The sequence below is a fragment of the Schistocerca nitens genome, chromosome 1, assembly GCF_023898315.1.
Source record: "Schistocerca nitens isolate TAMUIC-IGC-003100 chromosome 1, iqSchNite1.1, whole genome shotgun sequence".
In the NCBI taxonomy this organism is placed as follows: domain Eukaryota; kingdom Metazoa; phylum Arthropoda; class Insecta; order Orthoptera; family Acrididae; genus Schistocerca; species Schistocerca nitens.
In genome coordinates this window covers 136,778,503-136,791,485 of record NC_064614.1, presented here as the reverse complement: position 1 = coordinate 136,791,485, position 12,983 = coordinate 136,778,503, and positions in this window count along the sequence as shown.

Below are 12,983 nucleotides of genomic sequence, written 5' to 3'. Positions count from 1 at the left end.
TTTTCAAGGAACTCCTCAGCAGAATAGAGTGATCCATAAGGAAACTCTTCAGTTTCGATTTGAATGCACATGGATTATTGCTAAGATTTATGAATTCTTGTGGTATCTTATTGAAAATGGAAGCAGCAGTATGCAGCACACCTTTCTGCACAAGAGCTAAGGAACTCCGATCCAAATGTAGGTTATAGAGGCCAATGTCAAAATACCCATATTGTGAACTGGGGTCGACAGGAGGTTTGTGAACTTAAACCACTTTATTGTATGAACTGCCTGTTTCTGAGCAAAAAATATCCTTTTAGAATGGGAAGAGTTACCCCAAAATATAATACCATATGACATAAGCAAATGAAAATAATCAAAGTAGACTAATTTTCATGTCGAACATTACTCACTTCAGGTACCGTTCAAATAGTAAAAACGGCAGCATTAAGTCTTTGAACAAGATACTGAACATGGGCTTTCCATGACAGTTTATTATCTATGTGAACACCTAGAAATTTGAACTGTTCAGTTTCACTAATAATAAGCCCATTCTGTGAAATTAAAACATCAGGTTTTGGTGAATTGTGTGTTAGAAAATGTAAAAACTGAGTCTTACTGTGATTTAGTGTTAATTTTCTAAGCCATGTACTGTTTGAAACTGAGCCAATGTTGCACACAGCATCCTTTACTACCCAGTTAGTGTCATCAGCAAACAAAAATATTTTAGTTACCAGTAATACTAGAGGGCATATCATTTATACAGGGTGTCTACGACCCGGGACAACCGGGAGATGTGGGAAAAACCCGGGAATTTTTTTGAATTCCGGGAATTTTTCATTGTTTTTGTTCTCAGTTAAATTTTTGTAGTTTTGACTGGTAAGAACCAATACTCTAACAAAGGATATTACTGTATCCTGCTACTGCAAAATAATACTGCAGCCATAAAACATGAACGAGAGAAAAAACTAAAATAAAACTTAATTGCAAAGGAATTGCACCATTTACAGCAACAAAACACAGTGCTCATACAAGCTTCTGCCAACAGCAAAATGTGTCAAAGGCTTTAGGAAGACTATGCATTGCTTCATAACAACAAATTGCCTCCGATGAGCTTGACGTCACAACTGTTATTAGATTTGTTTTAGCAGTTACGAGTGGGATCATGCGCATGCGCAGTTGAGTAGTATCTTCTTCCACTTCTGGCTACAGAAAAAGGCAGCTAGGTGCTACTGGGAAAAATTTTACTGGCGCGCCCAAGCTGCCAGATTGCGCAGCAGCCCTGGATCTAGGAGTGCGGGAGGGGGCAAATTCATATAAAACTTGTTTCACAGAGCGCCTATCATCCAGCACACGTTGGTCTATCGATTGTTCTTATGACTTTGAAATGTATCCCTGTCTGTTTTTGAACATTGTTGAACACATTCTAAGTTGATTTCTGAATGAATCATAAGTTGATTTGTGAATGCGTGCATAGTGTACGTGATGTCTGTCAGTGGAATCCTCGTCACATCTAGAAATAAACTTTCCTGCAGACAAAAGGGGCTATAAGAGCTGAGCAGAGTATAGCCGAACGAAAGAAAGCCAACCACTGTCTGATTATGTGGTTTATAGGGTTTGCGACTGATGAGTGTTGTTACGATTACCAGCGAAATCCATAGATTCAGACTACCAGAATGCTAATAAACGACTAACAGGTAACAGGAGTAAAAGGTAAGAAAGATTACGTATTATCTTCTCGGTGTTTTTTGTGTGAAAAAAAAGTCTTCTCGGTGTATCCAAGAAAATGAAATTTTGACAGAAAATTTTTGGCCAGATCGCTATACTAACCAGGGCCAGTTGTACAGTCTACGGCTAGCAGCCGCTTTAAGGTCTATTCTGAAAGTAGTGGAAAACGCGTTGTACGAACACATAACAATGCCTACCCGAAGAATAATCGCGGTATAACTAAACTGGTGATTCTGGAAGAGTTAGTGAAGTTAATCGGCGAATAAGCTTTGACATTGGCAGGAATAGATACAGAATTAGTGATGACAACATTGTTTGTTAGAACGAGGAAGGAGAAGAAAAGGGGACATCACACAAATTATGGAAGAATAAGACGATTCCAAATTTCTATAAAAATTTCGCACTACTACTTTTCGATCTCATGCTTGAGAAACTGGAGCGTATGAAGTAAGTGTAAAACTTATTTTCTAACGTAAAGATTTTTGCTTGGAGTAGGCCTAATAGGCATTTGATATTGGTACTTTGGAATTATAATCTGCCGTGTTATAAAAATGACTGTTTCTGCCAAAACAGTCTCGTTTATTTGGCGTGTGTTACAATTTCTGCAGTATTATAAAGGCCTATTTTGTTTTAGCTCGCAGACAGTGCCAAAATATAGGTAATCAGGTCGAGAAACTACACCGGTTTTGGGCCTATTTGTAGGTACAGGTTTTTCAGTATTAGAGAACGACATTTCGATTTTTCATGTAGCAAAACGTTTGACGAACTTTGATGAGGTAACAGATTCTTTCGCAGAAAGGAAAGCATGCCATGTAAAGCTGTAGCAAGATTAGAGAGAGAAAAATTCTAGGAGCTAAGGATTGAAGAAATGTGTACTGTCTTGCTTGTCTCTTCTCATTACTGGCTTTATGTATCCTGTACTTAATTTTATGTCACACGTAGCAGCAAGTTGTAAGCTAACAGGGAATAAAGAGTGCAAATTTTTCGAAGAGTTTTTTTAAAAAAAAAAGAAAAAGAGGGGCAGGATGTCAAACCGGCCGACTGGAAGCAGGAGAGGCACCATAGGACATTTTAATTTCCGCTTTCCTGAATATAGTTTGATGGCATCCAGTACAAAATATACATGTTTCAATTCCACAGACCGAAATACAGTGACGTGCGATAGAAGAATGCTGTGTGAAGAGGTATGGCGCTGCACTTTGGTACAATTAAGATCAGATAACATGTCTTACAATTCCTCGGACACGTATGTTTTATGTATTAGAGTCTTCAGAAAGATGTGCACAACAAAAGGAACATATTTTTTAAGATTCGATTTTTTTAATTTTTGACGTCCTATCTCAAACGCTAGAGGGAAGCCACTATCTACTATTGCCCAGGTTCGGAAATATCATAGATACGGGTCTGATGCGCAGAGCAGTCTGAGTTATAATAGGGAAGTGGGTATTCTCCATGTGACCCGTGTTTACATTTAGTGATTTTGCTGTTTCCTCTTTGTCTACTGCACTCATGTCAAATGGAAACAAAATTGATTTCTTTGGCCGGGAGCTATCATGTGAATTAAAATACATCCATATAATTACGGAAGGCTAAAATACGTTATTAGTTCCAGATTTTATTTCCACCTTTCTGACAGTCAAACATTAATTGCCATGCAGAAGAATGAAGTTATTTTTATCGGTATGCTGAAGAAATTTTCTTTTATTAATCTTTTCCGCTGAGGCAGTCAATATATTTGAAACAAAGGGCTTAATTTCAAACTATTGGCTTGTTTCAACTGTTCGGTGCATTTCAAGTGTACGTTTTCATCTTCTAGCACGTATGGCATTATGTCATAACAAAGAACCAGACATGAGATAGCAAAGTACTGGTACCCAAGGAAATTTACATCCCGAAATCACGTTGAAAAGCTTAATATCAGGTCGATGCCTACTTAACTGGTAATCTGAGACTCATTTAAAAATCAGCTCTTCGATGACGAGCCACTTAGAAGAATTTATAGCCCAGAAGATCACACTTTTATGTCGTTATTAAAAAAATTTACTAGCACATTTGTGTGGTAATCTTAAAATGTAATACGTGCATAAAAGATCAACATTATATGTGAAAGATTAGCTTCTTTTGCAGCGTATTGGCCTTAGAGACCAATATTATATGTGAAAGCTTTGTTTTTCTTGTAGCAACATTATATATATTAATTTAAACCATTAAATTTTCCTGTCCGTGTGTTCGCATTGCTTAACAGTGATGTTGCTATTGGCTGACTACACCACGTGTCCGAAGCTCTGAATATCCGCTGTCATTGGCTGGTGAGATCATGTGACATGAGCTGTGACTGGCTTACAAATACGCATCACAATCTCGATTTCAATGCTTCGAAAAGTAACGTGTGGTGTTTGGTGGAATTCGAATTTATACTTTCGTAATACGAAAATATGCGGCGTACATGTTACTGCACATCAAACATCTTTCCAGAAGGTGTTTCGTTTCCTAAAGCGCCGGGAAATTCTACTCCCATGTATAAAACCGTAACCATTCAAAGGATTGATAAGTTATACAATTTGGAGAGAAAATATAGTGTCAATTAACTGGGAAAAACTATGTTTCCACCCGGGAGAAAGTGTCTTTTAACCGAGAAATCCGGGAATTTTTTTTCCTTGTCCACGTATATGCCCTGTTATATAAATAAAGAACAGGAGTGGCCCCAACACTGATCCCTGGGGCACCCTCCATTCGACTGTACCCCCCCTCCCCCCTCAGACCCCACATCACAGCCATTCTCAGCACTGCGAGTAATGACTTTTGCTGTCTGTTGTTAAAGTAAAAGGTGAAGCAATTGTGAGCTACTCCCATATTCCATGATGGTCCAACTTCTGGAGCAATATTTTGTGGTCAACACAATCAAACGCCTTAGTCAAATCAAAAAATATGCCAAGCGTTTGAAACCTTTTGTTTAACCCATCCAGTACATCACAGAGAAAAAAGAATATAGCATTTTCACTTGTTAAATGGCTTCTAAAGCCAAACTGTACATTTGATAGAAAATTATGTGATATAAAATGATCAATTATCCTTATATACACAGCCTTTTCAAAAATTTTAGGAAACACATGGCATAGAAATAGGTTTAAAATTGTCTGCACTATTCCTTTCTCCCTTTTTATAAAGCAGGTTTACTGCTGGAAAGGAAACTGACCATTCCTAAAGGAAAAATTACAAATGTTGCTAACAAGGGAACCTCCCCATCGCACCCCCCTCAGATTTAGTTGTAAGTTGGCACAGTGGATAGGCCTTGAAAAACTGAACACAGACCAATCGCGAAAACAGGAAGAAGTTGTGTGGAACTATGAAAAAAAGAAGCAAAATGTACAAACTGAGTAGTCCATGCACAAGATAGCAACATCAAGGATACTGTGAGCTCAGGAGTACCGTAATCCCATGGTTAGCATGAGCAGCTACGGAATGAGAGGTCCTTGGTTCAAGTCTTCCCTCGAGTGAAAAGTTTAATTTTTTATTTTCATCACTTTTTTGGGAGTGATTATCACATCCACAAGAAAACCTAAATCGGGCAATGTAGAAGAATCTTTTTACCCATTCGCCAAGTGTACAAGTTAGGCGGGTCGACAACGTTTTCCTGTCATGCAGCGCACATGCCGTCACCAGTGTCGTATAGAATATATCAGACGTGTTTTCCTGTGGAGGAATCGGTTGACCTCTGACCTTGCGAACAAATGTTTTCGGTTCCCATTGGAGAGGCACGTCCTTTCGTCTACTAATCGCACAGTTTTGCGATGCGGTCGCAAAACACAGACACTAAACTTATTACAGTGAACAGAGACGTCAATGAACGAACAGACAGATCACAACTTTGCGAAAATAAAGAAAGTAAACTTTTTACTCGAGGGAAGACTTTAACCAAGGACCTCTCATTCCGCAGCTGCTCACGCTAACCACAGAACCACGGCGCTCCTGAGCTCACACTATCCTTGATGCTGCCTGACTACTCAGTTTGTATATTTTGCTTATTTTTTTCATAGTTCCACACAACTTCTTCCTGTTTTCTCGATTGATCTACGTTCAGTTTTTCAAGGCCTATCCACTGTGCCAACTTATAACTAAATCTGAGGGGGGTGCGATGGGGAGGTTCCCTTGTAAGTACAGGGCTAACATGTGCTGCACAGTACTTTAATAGTCTGCCAGGCACTCCATCATACCCACAAGCGTCCTTAGTTTTCAGTGATTTAATTATTGAGTCAATCTCCCCCTTGTCAGTATCACAGAAGAGTATTTCAGACATCAGTCTCGGAAAGGCATTTTACAAGAGAGTTGTATGATTCCCTGTAGAAACTAAATTTTCATTTAATTCATCAGCAATGCTCAGAAAATGATTGTTAAATACTGTACGTATATCTGATTTATCAGTAACAGAAATATTTTCACAACAAACTGCCTTTATATCATCAACCTTATACTGCTGACCAGAGTACTTCCTTCACAACTGACCTTATGATTTGGATTTTATCCTGTGAATTAGCTATTCTTTTTGCATACCACATGCTCTCTGCCTTTCTAATAACATTTTTAAGCACCTTACAATACTGTTTGCAATGGGCTACTGTAGCTTGATTGTGACTACTTTTAACATTTTGATATAATTCCCACCTTGTTCTACATGATATCCTTATCCCACTAGTCAGCCACCTGGGCTGCCTTTTACTCATAGTACGTTGTTTAGAACATTCCAATTGAAAGCCACTCTCAAAGAGCATGAGAAATGTGTTAAGAAAAGCATTATATTTGTCATCTATGTTATCGGCACTACAAACATCCTGCCACTCTTGTTCGTTGACGAGGTTTAAAAAACACTCTATTGCTGTTGAATTAACTTTCCTACATAGTTTGTAATTATATGTGACATTTGTTTGAGTGCAAATCCTTTTATTGTTGAAATTTGTGCATCATGATCTGACAGGCCATTAACCCTTTACTATCTGAATGTCCATCTAGTAATGAAGAATGAATAAAAAAAAAATTGTCTATGGCTGTGCTACTGGTCCCCTGCACCCTAGCTGGGAAAAACACCGTCTGCATCAGATCATATGAATTTAGGACAGCTACCAAAATCCTTTTTCTTGCACATCATATACGAAAGTAATATTGAAGTTGCCATGTATAACTAATTTCCGGTACTTCCTATAAAGTGAATCAAGAACCCTCTCTAGCTTGAGCAGAAGTGCTCTTTAAGTCAGAGTTAGGGGACCTATAAACAACAAAAATTAGAAGTTTAGTTTCATTAAATTCATGTGCTCCTGCACAACATTCAAATATCTGTTCAGTGCAGCGCCGTGATAAGTCTTTGAACTCAAATGGAATATTGTTTTTTATGTACATGGCCACCCCGCAAGGAACTCAACAACCAGCTAATCTGTATCCTGGTAAAGGAAGCCTCTGAATTGTCAAATTATTTAAGTGATCCCCTGATATACCAATAATTCCAGAGTCAACATCTATAAGCAGTTCACTAACTTTATCTCTAATAACTCCTATATTTTGATGAAATATGCTAATTCCTTCTCAACTTGGAAACATGATGTCCTCTGAAGGTGCTTCCTTAGAGGGACTTCTTTAAGCAGGTATACCTATCAGCTGATTTCAGTCTAAAAAAGGTGCATCTCTAGTGAAACCCGATCTACTGATAGACTAAACTGGCACCACTAAAATGTGACCCATGCCCTCTGCCATCAGTGCCCTCCCCAGCTCCATGTTAACACTCCTAACAGCTGCATCAAGATGAGGCCGATCATGACTGAAACAGTTGCACAGAATGCACATTAGTGCCACCAGTTTGAGTTGCTACCTTTACCAGGTCACCACCTCCCTCCCCCATCTCTCCCCTTCCCCCCTCTCTGTGCTGCAAATTGTATTTGTCACAATCAGAATGCTCTCTGTCTCAAAATATGTTACACCAAATATGTTCAAAATTTTATTTGTATGATGATTGGTCTACGCATAGCTTCTACCTCTCCCAAGTCGTGTATTACATTTGGTTTTTAGTTGTCTCTTAAAACTGTTAATCTGTTCTGCACCTTTAGGTAGAATGAAGAAATTGTCCACTTCTATAACGATTACTGCGGCATCTGTTCTATTTCTATAATCTGTTGGGATCTTTATCAAGATTTTGTACTGACATCTGTCCCAACAACAGCTATTCTGTTTAAGTGTTTAAATACTTTCCAGATCTCCACATCTTCTCTTTTTCTGGACAAGTTTTTCTATCCGCTTCTAGCTAGAACACACATATTTCATCAAATGATTTCCAATTTAAGGAAGCTGTCTTCACATCCGTTTGGTAATTTAGTAAATCTTCTTTTATTACTAGGGCTGAAATGTATCTTGAGTGATTCATATTTTACCACTGGAAAAACTTTCTCTTCAGTGTTATCCACAGGGTGGCTCTAGTATGTGTCACATGGGTGGACCAGATTACAAAATGGATGGACCTAACCTTGGGTTCACATGGATCAATGTAAATGACAAAATATAATTTAATAAATTAATTTACTGACCACACACAATTGCACCAATAAGTTATCAAAAAGTGGCAGATTTGGTTTAGAATGCCGATTATTTATGACTGTGTCCTGCGTATTTATAGTCAGTGTATATTTATTGTGTATGTTTATGTATCTGCATCAGCAACATAAAATTTCAGAGTGGCTTCAAAACCGCAATATTTGCAACAAATTGAACATATTTCTTCCATTAATTCTTGCATCAAGGGCCTCTTCCATTTATTCTTGCATCAGGGGCCTTGTGCGTCTTGTCACGGCACTTGAATGTTATATCTTTTTGCCTTTAACCAACTCGAAATAGCTTATGGTAGTATAATTTTTTTCTCTATAGACAGTGTTGATTTCTGTCTTCAGTGGCAGCAACAAATAAAGTTTTTCTACAAGAGGGTTTAAAAAGACCAGAATTATTTTTCAAAAGCTATATATTCAAATTGTTTACAAAACAACTTTATCCCCTTCAAAACTCTCCATTACAACTAACACATTTGTCCACCAGTGCTTCTACTGTTCGAAACATTGTTTTCGTCGATTGGAGAAGTTGATGGACATCCAGAACGAGGTTTGTCATCGACCGACACGTCACCATTTTTAAATTGCGCAAACCGCATGTACACGTGAGTGTAAGCTGTTTTCAGCATCAAAACAGTTTCAGCAGCATTCTTATTGAATAAAAAACAAAATTTCACAACTGCATTCTGTTCAATTAAACTTGCCATCATACATAATGAAACGAGAACAAAACAGGGCTAGCAAAAACAGTCACAGCAGATGGACACAACAAGCCATGTCGCAGTGCTGAGTAGAGCGCCTCTGTGTGTGTGTGTGTGTGTGTGTGTGTGTGTGTGTGTGTGTGTGTGTGTGAACTCACTGGGACTGTACAATTTTAATTTCTATATTCGGTCTGGGGGTACATTCTAGAAGTATCCACAAATGTCAAGAATCATTGTACTGAAATATTCTGTAGCTGTATATATACTGTATGTGTTCTGGTCGGAGGCAGTTCGCTCCGTGCTCTTGTATGTGCAAGTGCTGAATAAACCTTCGTTAAGTGAAGTTAGTGTTCATCATTCATCTAATTGCACCTTCTATGTGACATTATTCTGGTGGAGACGCTGGGTATTTGAACTTGTGATAGTGCACATTATCGACGACACAGTGGCTCCCATCAGGCCATGACAGAGCTGCCGTTTACGTGGCGAGAAACCATAGTTCGAGCCATATTCAACAGATCGCAATGTACCGGAGACAGAAGAAGAAGACGACAACGACGTTACGATGACAGCAACTGTGTGCCACCTCATGAGACATCCTTCTCAGTTCTCTGGTGACGATGGCCAAGATCTAAACAAGTGGCTGAAGGTATACGAGCATATAGCCAAATTTAATAAATGGAATGACCCCGTGCTGCCAAGCAATGGTATGAGAACAACGAGGAGAAGTTCACAAGCTGGCAAGTATTCCAGTCAGAACTGCGCAAGTATTTCGCCCACACTCGACGACAGACGTGCAAGGTTGAAGATAAAGCGCAGGGCACAGCGATCAGGAGAAACTACAGCATCCTACATTAAAGACATCTCGGAGCTATGTAAAATAGTGGATCCTAGAATGGAGGAGGAAGATAAGGTTGCGAATCTCATGAGGGTGTTGCTGAGGACATGTATCAAGCCCCACTCCTGAAGGAGGTTTCAACAGCAGACGACTTCATAAAATGGTGCCAGTATATCGAGACAATGCATTAAAAAAGAATTACGCGCAAGAAGTTTGATCGGCTTCCAAACGTCATATCGATGTCTGTGATGGAGGAAGCAACCGATTTCATAAGTGTTCTTCATCAGATAGTGAGAGAGGAAGTTCAGAAGGCACTTGGATTGCACAGCGAGCAAAAAATCGAGACACTTCCATAGCTCTTAAGGCAGGAAGTGGAATAGACATTGAACCCAATCTCTGATACTTCATTTCCCTTTTAAAACAGTGAAAAAATTAAGACCCAGGCCGAGTTACGTTCCTACAATGCCGCATGAGGAACCTGTTTGGGCATCAAGGAAGACTGACATCTGGAGGACCCAGGATAATCAGCCTGCATGTTTCCACTGTGGATGACTGGATCATGTGGTGCGCTATTGTCGAGAAAAGCGGCAGATATTTGATGATGCCTGCACCAGAAGACAGCAGACCGATCTTCGCCGATGCCAACCCTGGGATGACGAAGATGAACAAGATGATGTGGGTGCAGGATGACGTAGGTCACAATCGCCGCAAGCTAGCCGCTGGAGAGGTCGCTCCCCAACATGCCGATCAAGGTCTCCATAGCTGTTTAGAAGCTCCAGCCAATCACCTAGCCCCCGCAACCTGGTAAACTAAAGGGTGCGACCTTCCTTGGAGGTGAGGCCAACGAAGAGAAGAATCCTCTGCCATCGACCACTACAAAAATGATAGGAAACTACATCCTCAGGGGTGGCTGACCAGCCCAAGCTCTTGTGGACTCTGGTGCATCATATTCAGTCATTTCCGAGAAGTAATGTTGCCAGTTGCAGAAAACCATATTCATTGACAACAGAACATCTCTGCTGAAGGTGGCTAATGGGAAATATGTAAAACCTACAGGAAGATGTGTCTTTCGTGTTGGTATAAGTGGCCATACACAGCCCTTAGAATTCATTGTCTTACAAGAAAGTAGTCATGACATCATTATCGGCTGGGACATTTTGAAAGCTGCTCAGGCAATTATAGATTGTGGTCACTCGAAGATTATGCTAGGCGAGATGAGATACTGTGAACAGGAAGATGCCTACGAGTGTGTGGAGACTGTGTGCTGGATGAAGTGATCATTCCTGCAGTCAGCACTAGAAAGGCAACTGTCACATGTCATGCCATGCATCAACCCATGGAACTTGTAGTGAAATGTAAGAGAAACATACCACTGAAGAATAACTTGGTCATCCCAGCCTCTGTCATCTTGTTTAAGAATGGATTCGGTGAATTGTGGATAGTTAACTGTTGCCGAGAACTGCAGATCCTTCCAAGACGCATGTGCATAGCAAATGCTGAGCTGTTAATTGAAGAACAGCTGAGCGTCATAGAAACTTCCCGTGCCGAGTCTGTGGGTGAAATTAGCACTACCACTACGAGACAAGATCTTCTAGCTCAACTATCACCAGATCACACTAAGGAACAACAGAAGAAGCTACTTGCCATTCTTCAAGAGTTCCCAGAATGCTTCAATCCACAGGTGAAGAGCAAATTAGGCAAATCGATGTTGAAGCACCGGATTAACACTGGAGACCATCAACCAATAAGCCAGAGAGCATACTGTGTGTCAGCAATGGAACTTTGAATAATTTGTGGTGAGGTAGAGAAAATGAAGAAGAATGACAACATTTAACCTTTGCAGAGCCCATGTCGTCACCAGTGGTCCTTATCAGGAAGAAGGATGGCAGTTGGCGCTTTTGTGTTGATTACAGGAAGCTTAATGAGATAACTAAAAAAGACGTTTACCCTCTTCCATGAATTGACGATACACTAGATTATCTGAAGGGGGCTAAGTTTTTCTCAACCATGGACATGTACTTGGGATTCTGGCAAATCAGTGTAGATAAGGGTGATTGTGAGAAAACTGCATTCATCACCCCTGAGGGCCTGTATGAGTTTAAGGTAATGCCGTTTGGTTTGTGTAATGCACCAGCAACTTTTGAATGTATGACGGATAATCTATGTTGTCTGAAGTGGATGATGTGTCTTTGTTATGTATATGACATTATAGTGTTCTCAGAGACATTTGATGAACATACAAAAAGACTGAGGGCCATTCTTAAGTGTCTCCAACAAGGTGGACTTAAACTTAATCCAAGAAAGTGTCTCTTTGGAGCAAAAGAGATCAAAATACTTGGACACCTTGTGTCAAATGAAGGTGTGTGGCCAGACCCAGAAAAGGTGAGATCTATAACTGAATTTCGTATTCCTAAAAGTATTAGAGGTGTGAGAAGCTTCCTCAGATTATGTTCTTATTACCTTTGTTTTATCAAAGCCACGCCACTCTGAGTTGTTAAAAGCTGATGCTAAATTTATCTGGGGTGGTGCTCAACGAGATTCTTTCGATGTGCTGCGAAAAGCTCTGACGACTGACCTTGTACTTGGTCTGTATGATGAGAGAGCTACCTACAGAACTACACACAGATGACAGTGGGTATGGGATCGGTGCAAATTTCGGATGGAAAAGAGAAGGTTACAGCCTATGCTGCTAGGACACTTAAAAAAGCCAAGAGAAACTACTCTACTACAGAAAGAGAATGTCTTGCTGTGACCTGGGCCATGTGCAAATTTCGACAGTATCTCTATGGAAGGCCATTCACAGTTTTTACTGACCATCATTCACTTTGTTGGCTGACAGGTCTTAAGGATCGAACAGGATGACTCGCCAGGTGGGCACTACGTCTTCAAGAGTATGACATTACCATAGTGTATAAAAGTGGAAGAAAACACAAAGATGCAGACTGTGTCTCAAGAAACCCTGTGCAAGACCATCAAGACTTTGATGAAGATAGAGACTGTCTCGCTGCACTCCAGGATTTCTCTGCTGAGTAGGAGGAGGACACCAAGATATCTCAAATTATGCTTGCCTCAAATCGGTCAGAGGATATGAAAGGACAATTTAAGGAAGTTAATGGATTACTTTGCAAGAAAAACTTTGATCCGTTTGGAAAGAGA